General features: G+C 38.9%; 1 long non-coding RNA gene across 5 annotated transcripts in view; it reads left to right on the top strand.

Annotated features, from left to right (window-relative positions):
• LOC118171684 overlaps positions 1-22690 on the top strand; it is a 329665-nt gene that overhangs the window by 94229 nt on the left and 212746 nt on the right. For all 5 annotated transcript variants that reach the window (XR_004753319.1, XR_004753318.1, XR_004753316.1 and 2 more), the window contains one exon: positions 19676-19761. This is a non-coding gene — a long non-coding RNA (uncharacterized LOC118171684). The remainder of the gene's footprint in view (positions 1-19675; positions 19762-22690) is intronic.

The raw sequence follows: 22690 nt of genomic DNA, 5'->3' as shown, positions 1-22690 counted from the left end.
TCAGTGTCGGAGCCCTCCCATTTGTTTAGATTAAAGTTGTAAGTAGCCTCACCTTTCCCAAACTACTTCAGCTGATCTCCAGGGACCAAAGCTTTATAGGTATTTTTTCACTATTTTTTGAGCATGGCAAATAATAGAGTTGTCCTCTTGTGACTCACAATGACTCAGAGCCAGACACAGTAGGCACGGGTAAGTGTAACGCAAGATGAAAGTAAGTGTCTGTGGGATGTGAGCGCTGCTGTGTCCCCAGTAGCATAGTGGCTGCAGTAAGGTCTCTGTTTATGTTTTGGAATTGAAAAGTAAAACTTCTGAAGTGTCCAATGTTTGCCTTGAACTGGGATCATTTGAGGAATTTGGTCCAACTGTTCCTTGTCCTAAGTTTGGCCACCCACTATTTTGTGTGGTTTGTCTTTTGCTGGCCCTTTTCCCGTACCCGTTAGTGTTTGCCCAGCGAGTGCCAAAGCTTTCATTCTTCCTTCCCTGAATGGCTTCAAATTTGCATCTCATGCAAACAGCCCAGCTGCTAGAGTCACACTCGCAGTATGTAGCTGACATGCTATTTATACACACTTCGTCTTGGGTAGCACCTTGCTCCTTGGTTATGAGGAGAAAATAATATTGCTTGTTTTTCTCACTTTAAAAATAAATAAACAAACGCTTCCTTTTAAAATATTTTGACAGATTTTTCTAGCTTGATAGTTTTGGCAACAGTCATGATTTTCTTTATGGTTAATCTTTTTTCATTGTGGTTTTGAACGCAGTCTGGATGGTTAACAAGGGGCATCAGTGCACAGAAGCGCCATGAAGATGGGAAGAGCAAGTGGCTGCAACGTAGCCTTGCAGCGAACTGCCTTGTGTGCCCTCTCCTGGCTGGAAGCAGCCAGCTCAGGCCGGCACGCCATGCTCCCTGCGCCGCTGGCTGCTCTTGCAGGTCAAGTAGTGAGAGATAATATAGGGATTTATGCAGCAAACAAGACTAGGCTCTTCCTCTGTAACCTCAGCTATTGTCACTGCATGTTCCTTTGTAATGCTCCAGACTTCCTACCCTCCAGGCACGTCTTTTCCAACCTGTTTCCTTCAGCTCTGGCCCTCTAAGTTTGGCAGCAAGCTGCTAATGGGGAGGACTGGTCCTCCTTGGCATTATTAGGCTGTTGGTAAATTGTATTCTTGCTCCACGTGGTTGCTGATATCCTGCCTTCAGAGCAGAGCTGCACCAATGCAGTTGACTGAAGATCCGGGAAAGGAGGTTTTGGGATCCAGCTTGTCTCTCTGGAGTTGGGATTGCTGTGGTTTGCTTAGTTGTGGACTTGCCACCTACCTCTGCAAGGCCCGTTCCCAGGTGCTTTGCAGGAGAACCTTATCAGAGTCCTCATGTGGCTTTTCCAGCTTGCTTCCTCCTTTCTCTCGGATGAAAAGTCTTTTAGGTCTGTTTGTTCAAATCCCACAACAGTGTGGACATGCATCAGCAAAAGGGCTGTCACGGCTTTATTTTTTGTGTTGTGGTGACCGTCAGGTCCTGGGGTTGTGTGTGTGTGATAGGAACACAGAACAAGAAGTCTGGTCCTTGCTCAGTGCTGTCATACCTGGCAGGGCAGGTTTGACGTTTGCTCTGCAGTTTGCTTGCCTGAATGAGTAAGACATGAGGGAGTCACCCCTGGGTTTTGATCTGTCCTAAGGATGGAGAAATGGATTCATAATTGCACGTGTTTGACATTATCAGATTTCAAGAATATTATCCAAACCTAGTCATGGGCCAGCTTGCTGCTTCTGCCACACTGCCACACAGAGCTGATGTGAACCGTGCACTGGTGCGACTGTGCTCCTGGCCTCAAAGTAAGATGCCAGAACTACTCTTGCAGATCCTGTGGTAAGGACTCATCAGAGGCCTTAACGCTGCGGGATGGCTGCGTTTTACTCTCTCAGTTGTTGTCATATTTGTATAGCACTTCTGTATTTTTTTTGGGGGGGAGCAGGGTGAAGTACGGTTATTTAGTCTATACTGCCCAACGTTGCATTACGTTTAACAGGGCTGCAGTTAGATAAATGTGTGAGCAGAGCAAAGCAAATGGTGTTTTTTCTCTTCCCTCAATACTTTATCACTCTTTTACTCCAACTTTTCTGCTTTTGAATCTAAAAGGAGTGATGATGGGGAAGCATTTTCTTATCTGCCACTGAACAGAAACTGAAGCCCTCATCCTGCAAATTAAAAAAAAATCCTGTACTTAACTTTAAAGTTAAGGATGTTCATTAATCTTTGCAAGATTGGAGGACAATTTGTTGTTTAGATTTGAGTCCACCAAACCAGCTCAATAAGATACTGTTCTTCCCTGCACAGATGCAGTAAGCACTGTCCATTTAATATGGATGCTGTTTGGCCTCTCTTAGTTTGCTACCAATTCATAAGAAAGTGATGGAAAAAGTTTCTTTATTAAGCTTAAAAATTGTATGGGAATTTTGGTGACCTCCTGAACATTCAGTGGAAAGCTTAGTTTTAAAGTTAGACATTACGAGTATCAAATTAAGCTGTCAGCACATGAAGTGATACAGGGGAAGATGTGTACAAGAACAAGCACACTCACAGAACACATGCACACATCTTTTTCCTCTCTGTGCCAACTGGTAAGTCTTAACAGCAGAACTAGATGCTGGGAATTACATTTTAGTAATTCTTTTCTAGTTATGTCAGATTTCTAGCATGCTATTAGAGACATATGTGTCATCCTCACCATCACCCAACATATCATTGCTGTTTCAAACTGTTACCAGAGCTGTTGACACAGAATATTGTGTCTGTCGACAGCTCCAATTAGTTGGCGTGTCTGACTACTGACAGCACAGTCTACTTTTGTTTATGAAGACGGTGTGAGCTGTATCTCACTCTCACAACCTCCAGTGGCAGACAGATGGATAGAACTATATAATCATCAACGGAAGCGGGTGATATTCTGTCTTCACAAATCATCATGTGGAGCAGAACCAACGGCCTTTTGTCTGCTTTCAGAAATGACTGCAAGATTCCTCCCATCTGTCAAGTTATGAGGATGAATATGTATAAAATACATCAGATATATATGCGGGGTTTTGTATTGTGTTTTTTTTGTTGTTGTTTGATTGGGGGTGAGGGGGAAGGGGGGAAAACTGCTTCTTAATTTTCACCAGATGTTAGCTATGAGACATGGAACAGTAGAGGGAGAAGCACAATCATTTTCTCTCAAATTGAACTTTTTTTTAAAAGGAATGGACCAACCCCTCATCATTTGCAAATGTGGAACCCCATTGATTTCCTAAGGTTGTACAATTGCAACTGAGCGCAGAATCTAGTCTAATGCACTCTTTACATATATTTAATCCTCTCTATTGTGTGATTATAAAATCTTAGCAGCTGCCCAACCAGCAATGCTCTGCTTCTCATTTAATGGCAGTTACAGATACAAACTATTTTCAAATATAGTTCCAAGTTCCCGAGTGGTTCCTCAAGCACTGTGTACACTGAGCTCAGGGAGTGTTTGTTCCGAGAACAGACCCCCCCAAAGTAGGTAAGTAGTATAAATTTGGCTAATTAATTCAAACAACATAATGTTTAGTGTTCCTTAAAAGGCCTAATTTTTAAGTGTGACGTTTGTTTTCTTAAGAATGGAAAACAAATTTCCTTAACGTTTCCTTTTTCCTTAACATATCAAAATATCATGGTTTTCAGTAGGAAAGTCTTTTGTTATAGACAGAAAATTCTTATAAATTCTTATAAAGCAAACAAATGTCCACTTGAAGTAAGTGGGAGATCAGAATATGAATTGTCTTTGTGCTGTTTCTCTGCCTAGTTTTCCTACTCTGTACTACTTTTCATCTTTTCTCTACTATAACACATGCTGTAACATTTAAGTGCTGATCTTGCCTGTTAAAATTAATTAGTGTTTATTATTGACTGAAGTGGAAGCAGGATTTGAGTTTTATCCAGAAATTAAGGAATATGGATTTGCTTATTTTTTATATGAAAAATATAATAATGTATAATATATAATAATATATAGCAAATAATTGTCATTTCCCTACCCTGATGGGAAACGAATTCTAATCTTGCATTAATGTCCTAACTTTCTCTGCAAAGTCAGCAGGATTTAGTATATAAAACATAAGTGTGTGAAACTAGTAAGCTAATGAGTAAAATTTAGTGGGACCGATGTAACTGCTTATTAGACTGTGTGGATCTTCAGAGTAACCTCTGCAAGGGTTTCAAGCAAAAGGTAAAAGTTTCATCCTGACTGTTTTCTCATCCCTATTAATTCCATAGGGATTTTCTTGATAATTAAAAATAACCAAAAACTGGCAAGGAATGTTATTGCTCTGGATACAAGCCAGTTCCTAGAGTGTTTGATGCAGTAATTATAACAGGTAAATCAGTAATATAAAAGCACTGTATTTTATTCAGAATTTAGCAATTTTCCAGTAGTGCTTGTTGTTTTGATTTTTTTCTTTTTGGAAATCCTCATGGTATTGGATTGTATGGGGTAAAATACTTTTCACTTGAAACTTTTAAAGCAATTTAAATTTAAAGTTTGCATGACTTAGTAGTTGCACTCTAGTGTTTTTCAGTTGTAAATGAGCAATGATATCCTGAGATTCTGCTGCACCCTGTGAAAATCAGCTGGAATTTTGAAAGATCCCGAGCAGGCCACAGAATATATGTATTAAAAGAAATCTGAACATTTATGAAACCAGAGGAAATTCATTGTGAGCTTCTGGCTAATTTAAGATCAAAAGAGCAGCAAAATTTAGCAAATTAATTTTTGATTATTCACTCAATTGTACTAATTACTGTGACCAGCTTTTAGAGATCCCAGTGAAATACTTTATGAAAGTCAGACATTTATTGAAATGAGACCTCCAATGTTTAGACAATAGGAAGCAAGTGGGTTAGACTGAGAGAAACGGGCTGTTCACTGATGTTTTGAGGGAAACTGAGCATATGTGGTTATTAGTGACTACCGTGAAGCCCAGGCTGGGAAGTACTTGGCTATGCAGAGGACTTATACTAGCTTTTCTTCTGTTATGGGGCCTTTTTCTTTCAAGACCATACTCGGGACAGAGTTACTTGGAGCAACGATGGGCTGGAGCACATCAAGTGAGTAGCCGCTGCTTGTCTGGACCTCATGGATGCTGAGAGCTGCTGCAGAGCAGAAGTGCTTTAATGGAGAGGTTTTTGCATCTGCATGCTCACCCTTCCTTTCCTGGCTTGAGTGGCAGCAATAAGGTGCATCTGACTTTGGAGGGAGACCCTTCTCAGGATTCAGATGCTGGAAAGGATAATGGGTGGTGTCAGCCAGGTCCACTAAATGACTTTCCTCTCAAATGTTGCATTCCCAAGAGCAACTCTAGGAGAGCTGTTCGTTCTCTTGGGACACCCTCCTTATCTCCAAGCACAACTTCTTCCCATTTTTTTTTTTTTTTCTTATTTCATGCACAGGGAAGATATACAGTCAGATAAAGCCCTGGTTGCCAAAAAGAATAGGCAAGCCAGACAGGAAAAAAAATTGTTTTATTCCCATTCTACACAGGGGAGTTGAGGCAAGTCCATGGTATGAAAAAGGTTTGTATCTCTTGTGTTCCTGTATCTGTCCTAACCGCAAATCATCCTTCAGGCAAATTTACCTGTCACTCGGGCTGTTAGATGAGATTTGCTCCTGTGGTAACTTCTGCAAGTTCAAACTTGTTCTGAGCACATTTTTGGAAGGACAAGTCACTGCAGATCCGTACTTAAAACACATGGGAGCACAGGACCACCAGTTCCTGGAGTGTTTTTCACCAAGAAAGCATGAGTGTTTTCCTTATTTAGTTCTATTTTATTGTGTCAGAGGTATTCATTATAGAAGCAAATTCTATATCCCATGAAATGCTTAATGTTAAGAAAACGCTTTGGTTTGAACAGAGTTTAAAATCACAATACAATTTTACTTGGAACATGGAACCAAATCCTGGCAGCTGTAGTTGGCTTGAAAACAGTGGCAATGACCAAGGAAGAGTTATTGCTCCACTCTAATGGAAAACACCCCTTGAAGTTAAGTAAATGGAGAGAAATATCCCTTTTTTGCAGGCGGAACCAGAGACGCGTTTTCAAAATGCTGCACCCGAGTCTTTGCAGGTCAGAGGGATAAATTCAGTCTTAACTGAGTAAAAAGTCAGTCCTGTGCTGAGACCACTGGAGTGTGTCACCGTTCATGGGTAGCACTCCATCAGCGAGTGCGTTTTTGTCTTATTTTGCCTGGCTTGTGTGTTGCCAGGTGCTAATCCTGCGACCTACCCTAATTCTCAGAGTTCTTTTCCTATTTTTCATTGCAGGATAACAAGTATCTTGACTGTAATCTATTAATTGAATTGAATAAACTTGTTTCCCTAGCAGTGAGAGCATATTGTTTGCACACAGTGTCATCCCAGGCCCTCCAGCTATCGAAAGATTGCCAGATATGTTTATTAAACCCCCTGAGCTTGGAAAGAACACAGAAAACTGTCATCTAGAGCAATACGAAAGTGCCTATCTCAGCTGGGGATCTGGCTGTTATGAATAAAGGAAGAGTTTGTGGTAGAGTTTTGAGATGTAAAGAGAAAAGGCTTCCCTATGGTGCAAATGTGTTGGAACCCTCAGGCAAGAAAAAAAAAACACTGAATTGTTGCTGGCAGTACAATGTAATTATTGAGTTAGCTACAGCTAAGTCTGAGAGCTGCTGAGGTAAAGGCCTGGTGACTCTGGCTTCTCTCTTTTTTCCCCCCTCAGGGCAATTAAAATTTTTAATCATAGCTTTTTTTTTTTTCTTACTGATGGGTGAACCACATATATCTACCACGTTTCTGATTATTTTGTGGAATGGTAGCTTTCAAGGTTCCCCTGTCTTGTGTCTGCTTCCTTTCCCTGTTCTAAGTGAAAACCAAACTAGCCAACAGTGAACGGAGAGATGGAGCGAGCAGTAAAACTTGCCCCCAGATCTAAACTCTCCTACTCTCTGCTGGAATCTCAGACCTGGCGATTCTGGTTTCTTGCATTATGTCCAGGTTTTATTGAGTGTTTCCTTGGTGTGACATACAGGAAATCAGAAATTGACGTACGTGCAACAAAATTGGAGCTGGAGGATCTAGATTAGAATTCTCTTGGTGATGGATATTTGACCTGAAATCTCACATACCTGAAGATTAACCTCCCATTAGATTAAAATATCCATGTCAGCAATTGCTAAAACATCTTGGTTGTCATCCCACTTAGAGACTGTTTTCAATACAGACTAGCAACACAAACTGAAATCATATTATTAAAAAGGGGGAAGATTAATTTCTGTTGGTCTGATGACTCCACTTGAAGTTATGACTTTTCTTTGAGAGATGCTGCTCCAGGCGCTGCAAGGCACCCAAGCGTTCCTTCTGCCTCTTTTCCCGAGTTTGCTCCATTTACTGTTACAAAGTTCTTGTTGGCCCCTTTGGAAAAAAAGCTTCCTATTAATTAAACTTATACCCTTTGTTCTTCGTATGTGATATGGCTTTATTTTAGTGGAAAAAATAGTGTTTTTACTGCATCTTATCTTTTTTTTTTTTTTTATATAAACATAAATCATGCAGGTGCTGATTTTGGCAGCTTGCAGTGCACAGGGAAGGTATGGTAGAGTACACACTCAATATTTAATGGTGAGAAGACAAAATGTGTTGTGCAGTAAATGACAAGTGGTGAGGTAGAGCTCAAATGAGGGCTGATACTTATCTCTAGTTCCCATAAATTGCCCAAAGACAATCAGGATCTTTCCACTGACTTTGGTGAGCGGTGGCTTAGGTCCCATGTGTTTATATCCAAAATACATTGTTGTCCTTGATTATTTATGTTATGCCTCAAGGCTTCAGTCCAGATCTCTGGATCCTGTTGTGCTGGATCATTATCGAAGCACGCAGCTAGCACTGCTCTTAAAGTGCTCTTTCAATCTAAGCAGAGTAGCTGTTTCATAAAACAGTCCTCTTCTAGAAGCAGTCATATGATTCACGTGATGGCACACAAGAGTGGCCTGCTTGTCTTTTTGGCTGCCCTGGTGCTGTGTTACACTCCCTGCTGCTGTTGCCATTAAGCCAAAATGAGATTTTTTGTTTATTTGTTTTGTTTGTTACTGTTCCTCAAGCTTAAGGAAGTACTTTAGTTTTACAGGCATGCACTCCTTTACTTTCTGTTGCAGTGTAGCCATATTTTCCTTGCTTTTCCAAATGGAATGCTATCTGTGCAAAACTGCGGTTTTGTTCACCCTGATCTGTGAGGTTTCTGTAAAATAATTTTGGCTTTACTCAAGAGTTTTCCAAGCAGATGCATTAAGATGTTCCTGTGATCTGTTCTTTGTGTTGAATCTTTTAGTAGAGGTGAGCTTATTTCTTCAGATCACAGACTGATTTGAAGAGTCGTGAGCTTTTAAGATTCAGATTTTCACTCCCAGTGTCGTAGATGGAAGGGGAGAAGGGAGATTTTGAAGTATTTGGTGTGACTATGGGATGAGGACCATCACTTTACTCACCTTAGACTAAACTCAAAGGGAGACAGTGGGTACTCAGCTGGGAGATCCAGGTTCTGTTCTCAGCTGGACTGCTGGCGTGACACTGAAGGCTCAACAAATGCCTTTGTGCATCCTTGGTTTTATTCCCAACTCTCCTATGACCTCTCTGGGTAGTCTGGGGGAGGAGCTGTCTCTTATTAAGTGTCAGAGCTACAGTACAATATACATTTTCTCTAAGCACTTGCTTGCCTGACTCCTTTCATAGTTTACTGCAGATATATGTGATTCAGGCTTTGTCATTTAATAAGCATTGTGTTCTAAAATTGTTAGTGGTTAAAAGTAAGCAGGCAGTGATGAGTTAGATTACTGAAGATGATGTTTACACAGTGTGAGCTCTGAAAACACCACAAAGTAGCTTTCACTAGGAAAGGCGGTCTTAGTAGACCTCGTAGCTCTTGGTGAATATCTGAGGCTTTTTTTTTTTTTTTTTGCTTCCAGGGAAACTGGGGAGAAATTCTACAGCACCATCTGTAGTTCAAGGTTTTGCCTACAAATTCAAAGGTGTCTTGCAGCATAAATAATTTTCAGTTTAAATGGGTAATATCCAGAGTCCCTTAAATGATCTTTAATATAACTATATTTAAAGCCACATATAAAAAAGATATAAATATATAAAATTTGTACAATCATTACTTTGCTGAAGTCAATGTCAAAACTCCATCAGACTTTAGCAGAGCAGTTTTCCTGGTGTCCCTCTTTCCCAGGGAATTTTGAGATTTCCGTTTGACTTGAGGCACACTTGAGCAGAACTCCCAGTTTCAGAACCGAACTCCTAGTTTCAAAACTCTTGAAGAAACCTTCAGGGGAAAAATGTTTTTCAATTTCAATTTTTTTGTTTAGTGTTTAAAGCAAACAAAGCAAATTTAAGAAGGTTAAAAAAAAAAAAGATTTGTTTTGAAAATATAAAAATGGAAAGTTTTCATGCTGTAGAAAAGGGAAAATCTGTAGCAACAATGAAATTGTAAGGAAATTGACCCAATTTTGAGTCATTCTTTGTAATGAAAATGTAGGGCTGTCAAAATATTTATTACCAGCTCCAGATTTCATTCCAGAAACTGTATTAGTTGTGCTTCGCACAGATTTTTTTTTTTCAGTTTTACTTTCAAATCTTGGAGAATGAAGAATAGCACAACATGTCATTATTAATGTAAAGATGACACCATTTAGTGCTTTGTTGTGGTCTTCCTGTGCCTATCCTCACCCAATTGCTCAAGTACCTACCCCATGAAACACTTGTACATTTTTTACGGAAGTAAACGTTTCAGATTAACGTGCTGTAAATATCAAAGAGAACAAAAAATAAAATTTGGCTTAAAGTCACTGTATCAACATAGGAGAAAAATACCATCTACTAGCAACAACTCAACCAAATGTCTATTTTCTATAAATTAACCATACCTGCAAAAAATCATATATTTAGGTGACAGTAAGCAAAATGATTGTGTGTATTTCTTTAAAATATTCAGTTGTCCTTTGAAAAATCCCTACACTAATTTTTATTATTTTATGATAAAATTATTATCTTGATTATATAAAAAAAATAAAGGTAACCCCAGAGTTTACTTGCAGCAGAGGTAAGTATAAATCAAATCAGCTTGGATGACTTTGTGGTAAAGTCATTTTTTCCACAGGTCTTTTACCCAGAATGACAGTCTGTGTTCCCTATTACCCCTTTACACAATATTCAGTTGTTATGATATTGTATATATGCATTAACAAATAAAGGAATGCATCCACAACAATTATGTTCCTCTTCTGCTTGATTTAGTTGTCAGCATGCATTCATGACTCTGTAAAGTATCTCCTTCACAGCCTTGTCAGGCATACCTTTTTCTCCCCATAATGTCAACTTCGTACAGCAGGCAGGCCAGGTGAGCTTGGCTCACTTTCAGGTTTTGTCTGTCTCTTTATCTGAAATTTTTAAAGGGGGGACGTCAGAAGAGGTAATTGCCATAAATTACACACTGTCTGTTGTAAATTGTGATGAGAACATAATTGAAAATTGAGCTGAGAGGCACTTCCTGGATTCGAGCAGTAAGAGAGCCAGAGGACAGCCTTAGCAATTTGCGGTGGGTCTGCAAAGTCATTTTTTCCACCCCTCTCTCCAAAAGTGTAATTGATTCCGGTGCTGTACGATTACGCTCCTGTGTCAAGGGTTGGCCTGAGGGTCCTGGAGAGGGTTATGGAGATGATTCTGTGGGGCTCGCACAAATAATTGACTTGTTTCACGTGAGTACTGTGTGAGGGGAATATCAGCTTTTTCCAACAGGAGAAGTGGAGCTTGACTGCTTGTGCAGAGATGTCACTGTTCAGAAAGGAACATTGTTCAAGGTTCCCAGCCATTGTGTGTTTGTGTGAGCACTGGGATATTTGTGCCTCTCTCAGGCATTGCTGGGGGTGGAGATGAGTGTTAGGGCTGGGGGAAGGGGGAGTTAATTTTACTCTCTTCCACCCACTTTTTCCTCCTCTTTCCCTCTCAGCTAAATAAAAATGTGAAATGCTAATGAACAAATCAACTTAAGTAGGTATTATTATTCATAGCAGAGACTCAAACTGAGAGGAGTTAAGTGACTGACATGATAGGTACAGGAATCCGTACCAGGAAAGTATTAAGAGCTGAAATTTTCCTTGGCCATTCAACCTTGCAGATGCTGACCCAGCTCAGGATCCTTTCTGCGCAGTCCAGGGTCACACCAGCTGGCAAGAGAAGAGCTTGTGGATTTGAAAGTTGTGCTAAGAGGGATTTAGTGCAGTAACCTTGGTAGAGCCATCTAAAATGCACTAAAAAACAAGACTTTGTTTGTAGCTTTTCTTTACAGAACGAGATGATGAATTTTAAAGTTTGGCTCCATTTCATGGCGTACCTTCAGCTTTACATACATCCAGACTTTCAAGTCCCTTTGCATTCTTTTAGTTCTATGTATATATAGTATCACTCCAGAACAATAAATTTGTGAAAAGCAGAACACCTTCCTATGAGGGAACGTTAATTATCATATTGCATAAAAGACCTGTGCTAAAAATGAATTTACTATAGTCTCCCAACAGCTGGAATTACGCAAAGCTGAGAGTAATTCTTTCTTATTCACAATTCATGTGAAAATAATTGTGTATGTGTGTGCACATACACATGCGTATTTACTTATAGCTAGGGACTGTCAGCCTCCAGCTCCAAGGAGATTTAAATAAACATTTTCATTGCCATGGGGAAATAGCCTTTAAACCTCTGAATCCAATTCATGTTTTGAGTACTTCTTACCCCATTGTAACGTTTATACCTCTACACAGGCCTTTTGTAGGTATAATTCTTTGATGGTGTTTCCCAAGAAGGATGACCTTTTTGCAAAAGCCTCAGTAACCGCTGGATAAAGAATAAGCAGTAGCAAAGCAGGCAGCCACCTGTGCTTGGCATCCTTGGCCCCGTGCCCCTGGGAATGGTCTGTACCTTACGGGCTCTTCTGGAATTTCCCCAAAAGCAGTGAGTAATGGTTTGGGAGATGACCGAAGCACAGAGGCAAGGCTCAGCAGGGGGAGATATGATTTGGGACCTGTACATTTCTACCTCTTTCTCCTCCTTCCCCTAGAACTAGATTTTAAGATGCGTTGTCTCAGAGGCAAGCAAGAACACCAAGAAATTTTGTGTATTAGGCCTTCATGAAAGTCATGCAATGAGCTACTTTACATATCTACTTAGTTTACAACATTCCGTTCAATGGCAAAGTTCACTTTATGAGGGAAAATGGCCAGCTCTGCCTTGGCCCCTTTCCTCAAACTAAGAGTGGCAGCTCTGCTGGGCTAGCCGGTAGGTGAGTACCTTGAATAACTGAAGACAAAGGGATTTTATGTAGCTGTAGTTAGTAGTTCTCAAGTTCTTTTTTGGCTCCTGCAAGGATGCAAGAAGCAGTGATAGTGGGTTATGTACAGACCTGATAAAATTCTATTGGCTGAAAAGTGCTAGGGGTTTTTTTAGTAGTAGAGATGGGCAGCTAAATGGATTAAAAAAAAAAAAAAAAAAAAAAAAAAGGCAGTTTTAATGACAAATCTATTCCCTTTTTCTTTCCAGCTGGAAAACTTTACAATTCTGATCTTTATGTCTGTCTCTAAAATTAAGGAAAAGTGCCTGGCACATTTTTGAGTGGCTTTATCTGGGCTGTTGCAAAGAAGTTATGGCCTTGGCAGGGCAATGGTATGTGGAGCAGTGAGGTTCCATGCTTGTCAGACCTGGTGAACCACAATTTGTTTGTGCTGTTCATTTGATGGTTGTTTGTAGTTAATAGGTTTTGTCTTGAATGTAAATATAGCCTTCCAGGACAAACACTGATGTATTAGCCCAGGACTGAGTCCTTGGAGAATTGTTGGGGTGCCAATGAGGCAAGTCTTTGGATCGCCAAGTGAGTCTCAGGTTGTTTTATTTATTTATTTTAAGCTTTGAGGTATGATTTATTTATGTTGTGATTTTCAGACTCGGGCCATGATACCAAGTTTTGTAGAAACAACAAAAATATGGCAAATTGATTCAGAATTGAGGAATTCTGGATCAGAGACTGGAAATAGGTGAATAATTACGATTCTGAAGTACTGACAAGAAAGCAGTGCTGAGTGTGTTATCCTCAGAACATGAAACTTTTGGGGAAAGAGTTGCATTGGTGGGTGAGTGATGACCTGATTCTGAGCCAAAGCCTTAACAAAAGGGATTTTATGGCTAACGTACTGGTCAGCTTGGTTATCTTTTCTGCTAAGTGTCTCTGGGGCTGAGCACTGGTGGCAAAAATGACTTTTCTATATTTTATATCACAGCAGGTTTGACTAGTTGTTTAATTTAATTTGATTGGGCTCATAGAGCTTAACAGACAAAGGAGGAGTTAAACTGCCGTACTGGAAAATGTGGAAATTACAGTCTTTTGTTTCAGTAAACCAATTGGTTTTCTGAACAGACAATCCCAGTCATCAAGTTTTGAAAGCAATACAAAGCAGATTGGATTGTGAAGAAACCTTCATGTCAACTAACCTGCAAAGAAAAAAAGTCTTTCAAGGGCAACTACCCTTGAAAATACTCAAGAGGTTTCTTTTTCTTTAAATGAGAGTCACTAAAAAGGTGTGGAGAAAAACTTAGAAAGTTATTTAAATATATATATATATACACACACATATATATATATATATTGAATACACATTCATAGATTTCAGTCTTATTTCTTATTTGGACAAAAATCTTCTAAGAAATGGAGGTTGATGGTAGGGGATACAGAAAATGTCTTATTATTCACAAATGAAAAGAACTTTTGATGATGTTGGAATGCCAAGTAACAATCTTTTCAATATAGAGGTTTCAAAACAAACAAAACAGATATAAAGAAAAAAAAAAAAAAAGGAACTAAATGGAGGCATGCATTTCTCCTTCATCACTTACGAATAAAGTGATAAAACTGTTTTACAGAGACAGGTTCAGCAAGTAATATGGGAAAGCACAATATGGAAGACTACCAGGCCCAAGCTAGCTGACGGAAGTGTATTACGATGCTTGGTGTTGGGGAAGATGCTGAAATATGGCCACTGGTACTGTTGACTTGAAAAATGGAGAGAGAATGGGGGGAAAAAAGCTACTGAAATATTCCAAGCCTTAGGATGCAGTCTGTTTAGTTTATTAGGAAGAAGATCAAGATGTGATTGGGTGTGTGGTCACCTTTTCAGAGGAAGAACGTGGTATCAGAGAGACTGAAAGAAATTCTCTGCCAAACCCTAATTGGAGTGCGACAATTTGAGATTTAACAACATGCAGATCCCACAACAAGCATCTCAAGAAAGCCAAGGACAGCAGAATCTTGTTTGTGCTCCAAGTAGTAGTTAACGTTGTGGGAATGATGGGGGTTAGAACAATCAAGCAAGGGAAGTTGTTATAAGGAACAACAGAGAAAGGTAGTGGGATGCACACCTATGTTAGGAAGGAGTTTTCTGTTTTTAGTAGCATGGACAATTAACTTTTTGTATAAAATCCCAAGAGAAAATCTGTTTTCCATCTTCAGCGTTGGAAGACGTGTGATCCAGGGAACATTTCTTCATGTCAGTATCGGATTAAATGGATAAAATTTTACACTCTATATTATACACTTTATCACATGAAACAGTATCTTTTGGCATTAGGAGATTTGATATTTTTCATAGCTGGACTTAAAAACTAAATTTTAAATCCAGTTATAAAGGCAGCTATAAGAAGAGATGGCACTTCTCTCAACAGGTTGGTTTTATTGATGGTGTAGGCAGATCACACGTAATTGAGATCGATACTCCCAGCAGTAACAGAAGTATCACCGAATCAAATAGTATATATGTCTTTTTTAGTGCAGATTTTTCAGATAAATTTTTCTTTTTTTTTTTTTTTTTTTTTTTTTTTTTTTTTTCTCAAAAACAAGAGGCTTTACTTGCCTTTTTGAGCTAGAGGTGAAACACAATTAGCTATTAACAGCCCTGAGTTAAGTGGTCCTGAGTTTTGACAGGGGACACTGGTTATGTGTCACTTGGATCTCGGTGTGTGTTGCCATTCTCTATGATCGCTGCTTCATATTGTGTTTTCCAATGATGCTCTTTAAAAGCACTTGTTGTATTTGGTTATGCTTGTGGCATGTGATGCTCACCTTATTGTCTCTTCTAATTCAGGGAATGAAAATTGTCTCATTTGTTCAGGGAATTTTCCTCTTTTAATGATGAGAAAAGTAGTAATGGGTTACAGGTGAAAATAAGCACACAATTAACGCAGTCAGGCTCGTGGGGTTTGTTGGTGCTTACTACTCCTTAATCAGTTGCAATTAACACAAGATGAGTGTTTACTCTCAATTCTCTTAATACTTGTGTAATTGACCACAATAACAAATTTACATCTCTGGATGTGCTGAGTTTTTCTGCTATCCACACTGAAGCTTATAAAATGTTTTGTGTGCAGTGCAGATATTTCATATACGAAAGCCTGAAATAAAATGCAATGACTTAAATAGAGAAAGAAAATAGGGTTTTCAAAGTCAGTGCATTTAGTGTGTAAACACGTTGAAAGTTAAATATCTAAGGGCTGTGGCAGGAATAAAGCCTGAAAACTACAAATTACATGGAACAGAATGGTTGTTAATTGCAGATTTTTGGACTGAATTCCTGCTTTGTCACCAAATGTCATACGAACTTTGGTCGGGTGAATTAGTCTTTGTTCCCTTTCTGTATTTTTTTTTTTTAAAAAGAAACCTACAAGGGGAATAACGTACTATCATGTTTCATATGAAAAAAGATGTATACGAAATACATCAGAAAGTTGAGACCCTGTGGTGATGGGGCCACAGCCTTACTGAAGATACAACACAACATAAGCACAACATAAAAAGATGGGTAAGAGACAGGCGTGGCGTTGGGACACACAGTTTAAATGTCATGGTTTACAACATTCCTATTTGATTTAATTTATTTAAAAAACAAAAAAACACTTGTGTTTTGTAAGTATGATTATAAAGAGAGTTTGCAGGGAAAATTAAAAGGAAGTTAGAAGTTCATGGCTTGTTTTGTAAACATGAGCAAGCACTCGGCATGTTTGCCTTCTTTCCTCCCTAAGAAAGTGCCTCAGAAATGCCACACCATTTTGTGCTGGACACTAAAAATATAGCTATGGAGTCCCTGCCCCAAAGGCTTTCCAGTTTCAGCTGGAGAGGCTTAAGAGGCTGATTTAATGGAACAAAATAAGGATTTACAACCCCCAGCCTTGAAAATTACCTTCCCTGAAGCTTTGGCACTTTTAGTTCAGGTGGGTGCTGGTGGGTTTAAATGAAATGAAGAAGTTCAGCAGCAGAGCTCTATGATCAAGTCTTTTAGGTTCCGGCCCTGCAAACTACGTATGACACCACATTAAACAAATTTACTTGTGTTTGTTGTCTTTGTGCAATATACAGACTTTTTTAGACCTTGGCTTATGATTTTATATCTGTAAATACATGCACACAGCTGGTGTGCATCAATGCTTTTAATTCTTGGCAAGTTCTTCAGCAAGCAATGGGCATGTGTTGAATCTTGTCGCTCTATGTGTGTGTAGATGGCTGCATCGTCTTCTGCATGTGCTACAACAGCATTAAAAAAGGTTTCAGCAAAGCAAACAGCAGCAATTTAGAGGGGGAGTAATAGACAAATGCTACCCCTCGGGATTGCCAGTCATGATGCTGGTAGTTTGTGCTGCACAGGGGACGCAGAGGTCCAGAGCCAGCTCCTTTTTGTGTGGTGCCTCCGGGGTGACAAATGACTGCTAAGGTTCAGGTGGAAGCCACAAATATTGTATCTGAAGCGAAAGCTTCAAGCTCTTCTTGATCCTCATGTGCATAAATTTGGCTTGATAGTTTAAAGATGGACTTTTTCTCAATTTTTCAAAGATGGCCTGTGTCCTTAAAACACTGGCAGCAGCCTGAAAGCTCAAGTTAGAGCTTGGGTTCTCTAGAAACAGTTGGCTTAAAAGGATTGCAGTTGTCAATGCAGAGAGAAAGAATGGCTGCAATGTACCTAGAGGGGCAAAATGTCTCTTTAAATGGTGATGGTTAGACTGCAGTTTCTTACTACTTTTTTTCTCTGTGTGCACTGAAGAACACCAGCACAAATAATCCTGTTGTCATCACTAAGACACTGCCACTCACCTAGTTGAATATTTGGGCTGTTCATGACCACCCAACAGCATTACTCTTGGGTGAGGATTTGTAGGCACAGCTGTCCAGAACATCTGTAGAACAGGGCTGTTGTTCTGGCTCTATGTAAGGTATCAGATTATTCAATTTACTTGTGTTTTTTTTTTTTAATTATTTGTAACCAAATGCACAAGCAGATTCACAACATCCCCTAATTACCCCTCTCTTTAAGATCAACAGCGTAATGAAAACAGCAGAAGCTGTTTTACCTTCTGTACCAAAACATAAACCAAATATAGATCTATTTTTCAAATTAGTTAAATGTTCAGTTTTAATAGACCCTTTGGTTGCTCTTCATGAAAAGCGCTTGCACCATGCAGCCTGAAGTGTGTTCTGTGGTGGTCTATAATTTGTCTAAGTATACATTAGTGGAAATAATAGCGAAAGGCTGCCAGAAGACCTTTTGTCTGCATGTATTGCCTTGTTTCTCATAAGAAGAGTTCTCCACACACTTATTTTTGAATGTACCCTTTGTATTTATAATGGGAATGCATTCTTATTTGGTTTGGTTTAAGAAATTGAATAGTATACAATCTTTCTGGTTACATATATTTGCTTGAGTAAGAAAGTGCTCCAGGACCTAATGCAAGCTATCAGGAAAACACTGAAGTTAAAAGGGGTGGATGGGAGAGAAGAGGAAATTTGGGTTTCCATGTAACTTAGGTCACTTTTTTTTTTTTTTTTTTGAATTTTTGTCCTTTGTTATCCCTTTAAATGTTCAGTTCTGCCCCTTCTGATGCATGCATGCTCTCAGCCTTGCCCATATGGAAGCTGTTCGGAGCTATGGAACCATAGGAAAGCAGTGGTGGCTTTTAACATATGACCTGGGGACAATCACTGGCTCCTGGGCACGTGTCTACCCTGCAGCCAGAGATCCTCTGGTCCTGCCCGCTAATTGCGAGCCGTCTGCCCCCAGGCCTGCCACATCCATGTGCTGAAGTATTTTTCCAATGGGACTCTATCTCTGGCGTAAAATAGCATATAGTTTCAGTTCAGGACTTTTCTTTTTACTTTGGTTATAGTCTGTGGGATCATCTAGCTATCTAGGATTTTCCTGGAAAAGTGGATAGCTAGAACCTCTTTTAACATGAAGGTTGAAACCATGGTTTCTGATAGCTGTGACTGTAGGAGAACGTCCTTTCAAACACTGCGATAAAATTGAATGGCTTCCTGAAACTCAGCAGCTTATATCAGAGTTCCTTGTACACATAGGGTACATGGTTATCCTGCCTTGAAGAATTTTATTTGGGATTGAACTATTAGGGGAAAATATAACAAATGAGGTGAAGTGGTCCACAGTGTAATGGTGTGGGTTTCTTCTCTCCCATGCCGAGTAATTTTCATTCTTCAAGCAGCAGTGGCATTCTTCAGATTATGAAAGATTGTAAAATACAATATGTGAACAGCAAAGTCAGCTCTTGGGTCCAAATGACCACTTTATATCAAGCTAAAGATCCATGTAGGTCAGAATATCTAATGCTGAGACCAGCTAGACGGAACAGGACTATAGACAGGCTCCTTCCCTGGTGCAGTGTTCCACCGTGTGTCAGTCAGCAGCACAGGGATTTCCTTAGACATGGAAGACATCCTAGAATTATGAAATAATACAATTTGTTTATGTTACTGGAACACCTAGAAATCCTAGCTGTGAACCAGAATGCTATTGTGCTGAGGGCTGCGTAATCGAGAAACAAAGAGGCTGTTCTCATTGTTGTTTTAAATCTGTGGAGCTTGCTATAAAATATAATTTGCATAGTCTGATAGCAGATACAGAACTAGATTGTGATTTTGCAAGCCGTGACCTGTAAATTTAACTGTCTTCAAGGATTTAACCCTGCAGCTTTCACATTTGCTCACAGACGGCTGCACTCGGGAGAAATGATGTCCCTGGCATTGTGTGCAGAAGGGACGTGGGTTCATCCAGTGGGTCTGATCCTGCAGGAGGGCAGTGGAAACCATTGGCCATGTGTCCTCTCTGCTTCGCTAGTTCTAAATTTAAAACCAGGTGCTAGATGTGGGTATGCATTTGTAGCACAGGAAGCAAAATCACGTGAAAACTTTTAGGCATACTTGCAAAACCAGATAAGGAAAAACAATATCTCCAGCACTTTTCTGCAGGAGGACAAAGCTTTACATTTCAAAATGCATTTAAATGCTTTATAAAAAAAAAAAAAAAAAAAAAAAAAAGAAGTACCAATTTTAGGAAGGTATCTATCAAGCTATCTATTTTTATATATTAAAAAAAAAAAAAGTGAAACAATGAACTTTTTTTCCATTTGGGTACTATTACAAAGTAATAATTATAAAATAGTTATAAATATTTCCATTTTATAAATATTTTCTTACATGGTTGCTCCCTTTCACTTGAACTGTGCAGATTGAACAGGAGCTTTTTTTTTCTCCCCTAAGCAGAAAGACAACTTCTCACAGACCTGTCTTACCACCTGCTTCCTGTTTTATTTTTTCATGGATGCAACTTTCCCTGCAGGAAGAAGGTAGGAAATACATATTTTTTAAGCAGCAGGTTCTCACTGTATAAAGTCACATAATTAAACTGGAAACTTAGTGTGATTTTTAAATTAATAATCCAGAAGCTAAAATGTTGAAAAGGTTGACTGTTTAAAAAAAAAAAAATGTTAAATGGGAATGGCTTACCATGAATCTTACACTTTAAAATAATTGTGCTTTAGATAAGCTATACTATGCTAGACTCTTATTATTGCATAAGTTCAAGGGAGAGGTAGTTAAATGAAAAAATCTTCAGTTTTACTCTCCTCGCAATAATTTAAATAGATGCTTTATCCATCCTACAGTACCTACTGACTGTAGCAGCAAAAGCAGTAGTACATGTTTGCACAATACTGAAAATAATTAAAATGCATCAGTATCTATTAAAAATCACCTGTATGATTTTCAGTGAATGAGGCCTTTTGTGAGGGATGAGGACAGGAGCATTCACACTGTGATGTGATTATTCAAACTACCGTGACCATAAAGCTATGGAGATGGCAGTGACCTTTTAACCTTGATAAAATCAATAACGGTCCTTCTTAACTTCAAGTCATCTGTTGTTTAGTTTATACATATTAGCGCAAAATATGCAGAATAAATCTACAATTAAATGTGCTTTTAATCAAAATAAAACTTACGAAAATTATCTGCTTGTATGTTTGCAGTATAAGAGTAGAACATAGTATGCTGAAGATACGTAGGCCTTTTAGTGCATTTCTTCTTTAAAATCTGAAAACATCTCCATCTGATGGAGGTGTTTGAATTTCTTCAAATGGTTTGTAGTTGTATGCTTCATTTCACCTGTTTCTTTTCTTTTATTTACATGATGTTTTGTCACATGTACAGGCTTTGCAAATAAAATCAAAATCAGTAGAGGCAACCAAAATCAATTTTGTCTTGGAAAAGAGAGATTTTTCTTTATAATAGAAAATTACACTTTTGATCATTTAAGTCAATCGTTTCTTTTTGTGTGACCTTGCAGAGATTTATGTGAATGTTTAATTCTCACATGCAGCCCATGGGAGTCCTTACAACTGCTGACATGTAGAGACTGGGACACTGACTAGCAGGAGAGAGGTTATCTGATTTAAGGTTAAGGATACGGATACTCAGTTTTGGTGTCAGAGATGGTTTTGTCTGTCAAGTTGTCAGTTGTGTCTGCGTGGTACTTGTGCAGATTAGTAGTGATGAAAGTCTGGGGAATTAATAGGAAACAGCTGAGATTTAATTGTAAATATTGGGTCTTCTCAACATTTCTCCCTTGTTCAATTTTGTAATCTGAGTTCACAGCTGAATGACATAATATAGGAAATTCAGTTATTTTGTTTAAAGGAAAAAAAAAAAAAAAAGGAAAAACAGCAATAAGGCACCGAGGGGAGAGAAAATGTCCCTACAAATGCAACAGACATAAAAGAAAGTGAAGGAAAGTTAAAAATTACCATAGGGCAGGCAGGACACCTGCTAAAGAACCTTCTGCTGCCTCTCACAGCTGGAAAGAAAAATGAAAGAGATGCAAACAACTGTTCTGGAAGCATGAAATCAGCCTTTTGTCTTTTTGTGCCCCCTCCCCCCTTTCTGAACAGTTACAGTATGCAAAATTTAGGGGAATCTCAAAGTATGCAGAGGAAAAAAATTCAGCAGGCTCTGCATATAAAAAGCTTAGGCATGGAAGTGCGCCTCTTTGAAAACAGGAGCATGTTTGGGAGCTTCCCGGTGCATTGAAGAAAGTGGTAATTAATGCATAGTGAATGACTTCGAATGAAGGTTGAATAGGGGCATAACAATGGGAAGTTTTTTTTTTTTTAGGTTAAAGTGTTGAAAAAGGAAAGCTGTTAAAAGATGGCTACTGTGAAGCTACAACTTCAATCCTTGTCTTCTCTGACTTTCCTTTATAGACTGTGGTGGGTTTTGTTTTGTATGAGTCTCCAAATACAATGAAGTTAATTTGCACCAATTTCATTTTGTGTATGCTTTGGCTTTTTTTCTTTTTTAAAGTCCCCCCCCCCCCCCCCTTTTTTTTTTGGCCGGGCTTGGTTCTTTGATGGTGCTTTTCAGCAAATGGTTTGCCCAAAGTTCAGATGGTGTTAGCTCCATCCTCTTTTTCATTTACAACATCAAGGGGATTACAGAGAATAACTTTGTTGCCCAACATCAAGGCTATATCTTCAGGCTACTAGAAAGGTAGTTCTCAGAAAGTGTGTCTTCTAATATTTTAGAACCTCCACAGGCTTCAGATAAAACAAGTATTAAATACAAAAAGCTCACAAGGATCCCAAGGAAGGTTAAACTCACACAACCTCCTTCATGTTGAACACCTGAAATGTATTTTTTTGGACTGTTGGAGTGTTATCATAGTGAAGACAGCAGTGAAGACTTATATAACTGAAGACAGAAAGAATAATAATAAAAAAACCAAGCACCTTGTTTAAAGACAGGCAATTTTTAATGGAACATGAGCTAAATATAATCTACTCTTGCCATCAAAAAGGGAATTTGGAGACTGAGCAAGTCATTTTGGAAGGGGTCTTTGGGGTTGATTTTTATTGGATCATAAGCTAGTGGATCTGCAGTTTTTCTGTGCTTGATCCAAGGACAGAATTTATGAGGCTTGAGAAGAATTGGGATGTTTTGGAGAAATGAAATAAAGAAGTTACTATGCTCAAAATAATTTCAAATATATTTCTCTTGTTGGTAGTTCTTAGCAGGAATTCTGGGCTGGAGTTCATTAACCTTGGCACCTCAGTCCTTTATCATGTAAATCTTAACTACTTCTAAGGAAGGCATAAAATTAAAAACACCCTACAAAACTCCCAGAGTATAGCCTGTTTTCTGCTTTTCTGAAGGGAGGTAAAGAAAATGTAGTATTTGCTGTAGTCTAGCAGAATGTGTGTCCTTTCTTCCCAGTACATCCCA

This window comes from Oxyura jamaicensis, chromosome 9, assembly GCF_011077185.1.
Source record: "Oxyura jamaicensis isolate SHBP4307 breed ruddy duck chromosome 9, BPBGC_Ojam_1.0, whole genome shotgun sequence".
Classification (NCBI taxonomy): domain Eukaryota; kingdom Metazoa; phylum Chordata; class Aves; order Anseriformes; family Anatidae; genus Oxyura; species Oxyura jamaicensis.
The sequence above is the reverse complement of the archived record's forward strand: the minus strand, read 5'-3'. Positions and strand labels throughout refer to the sequence as shown.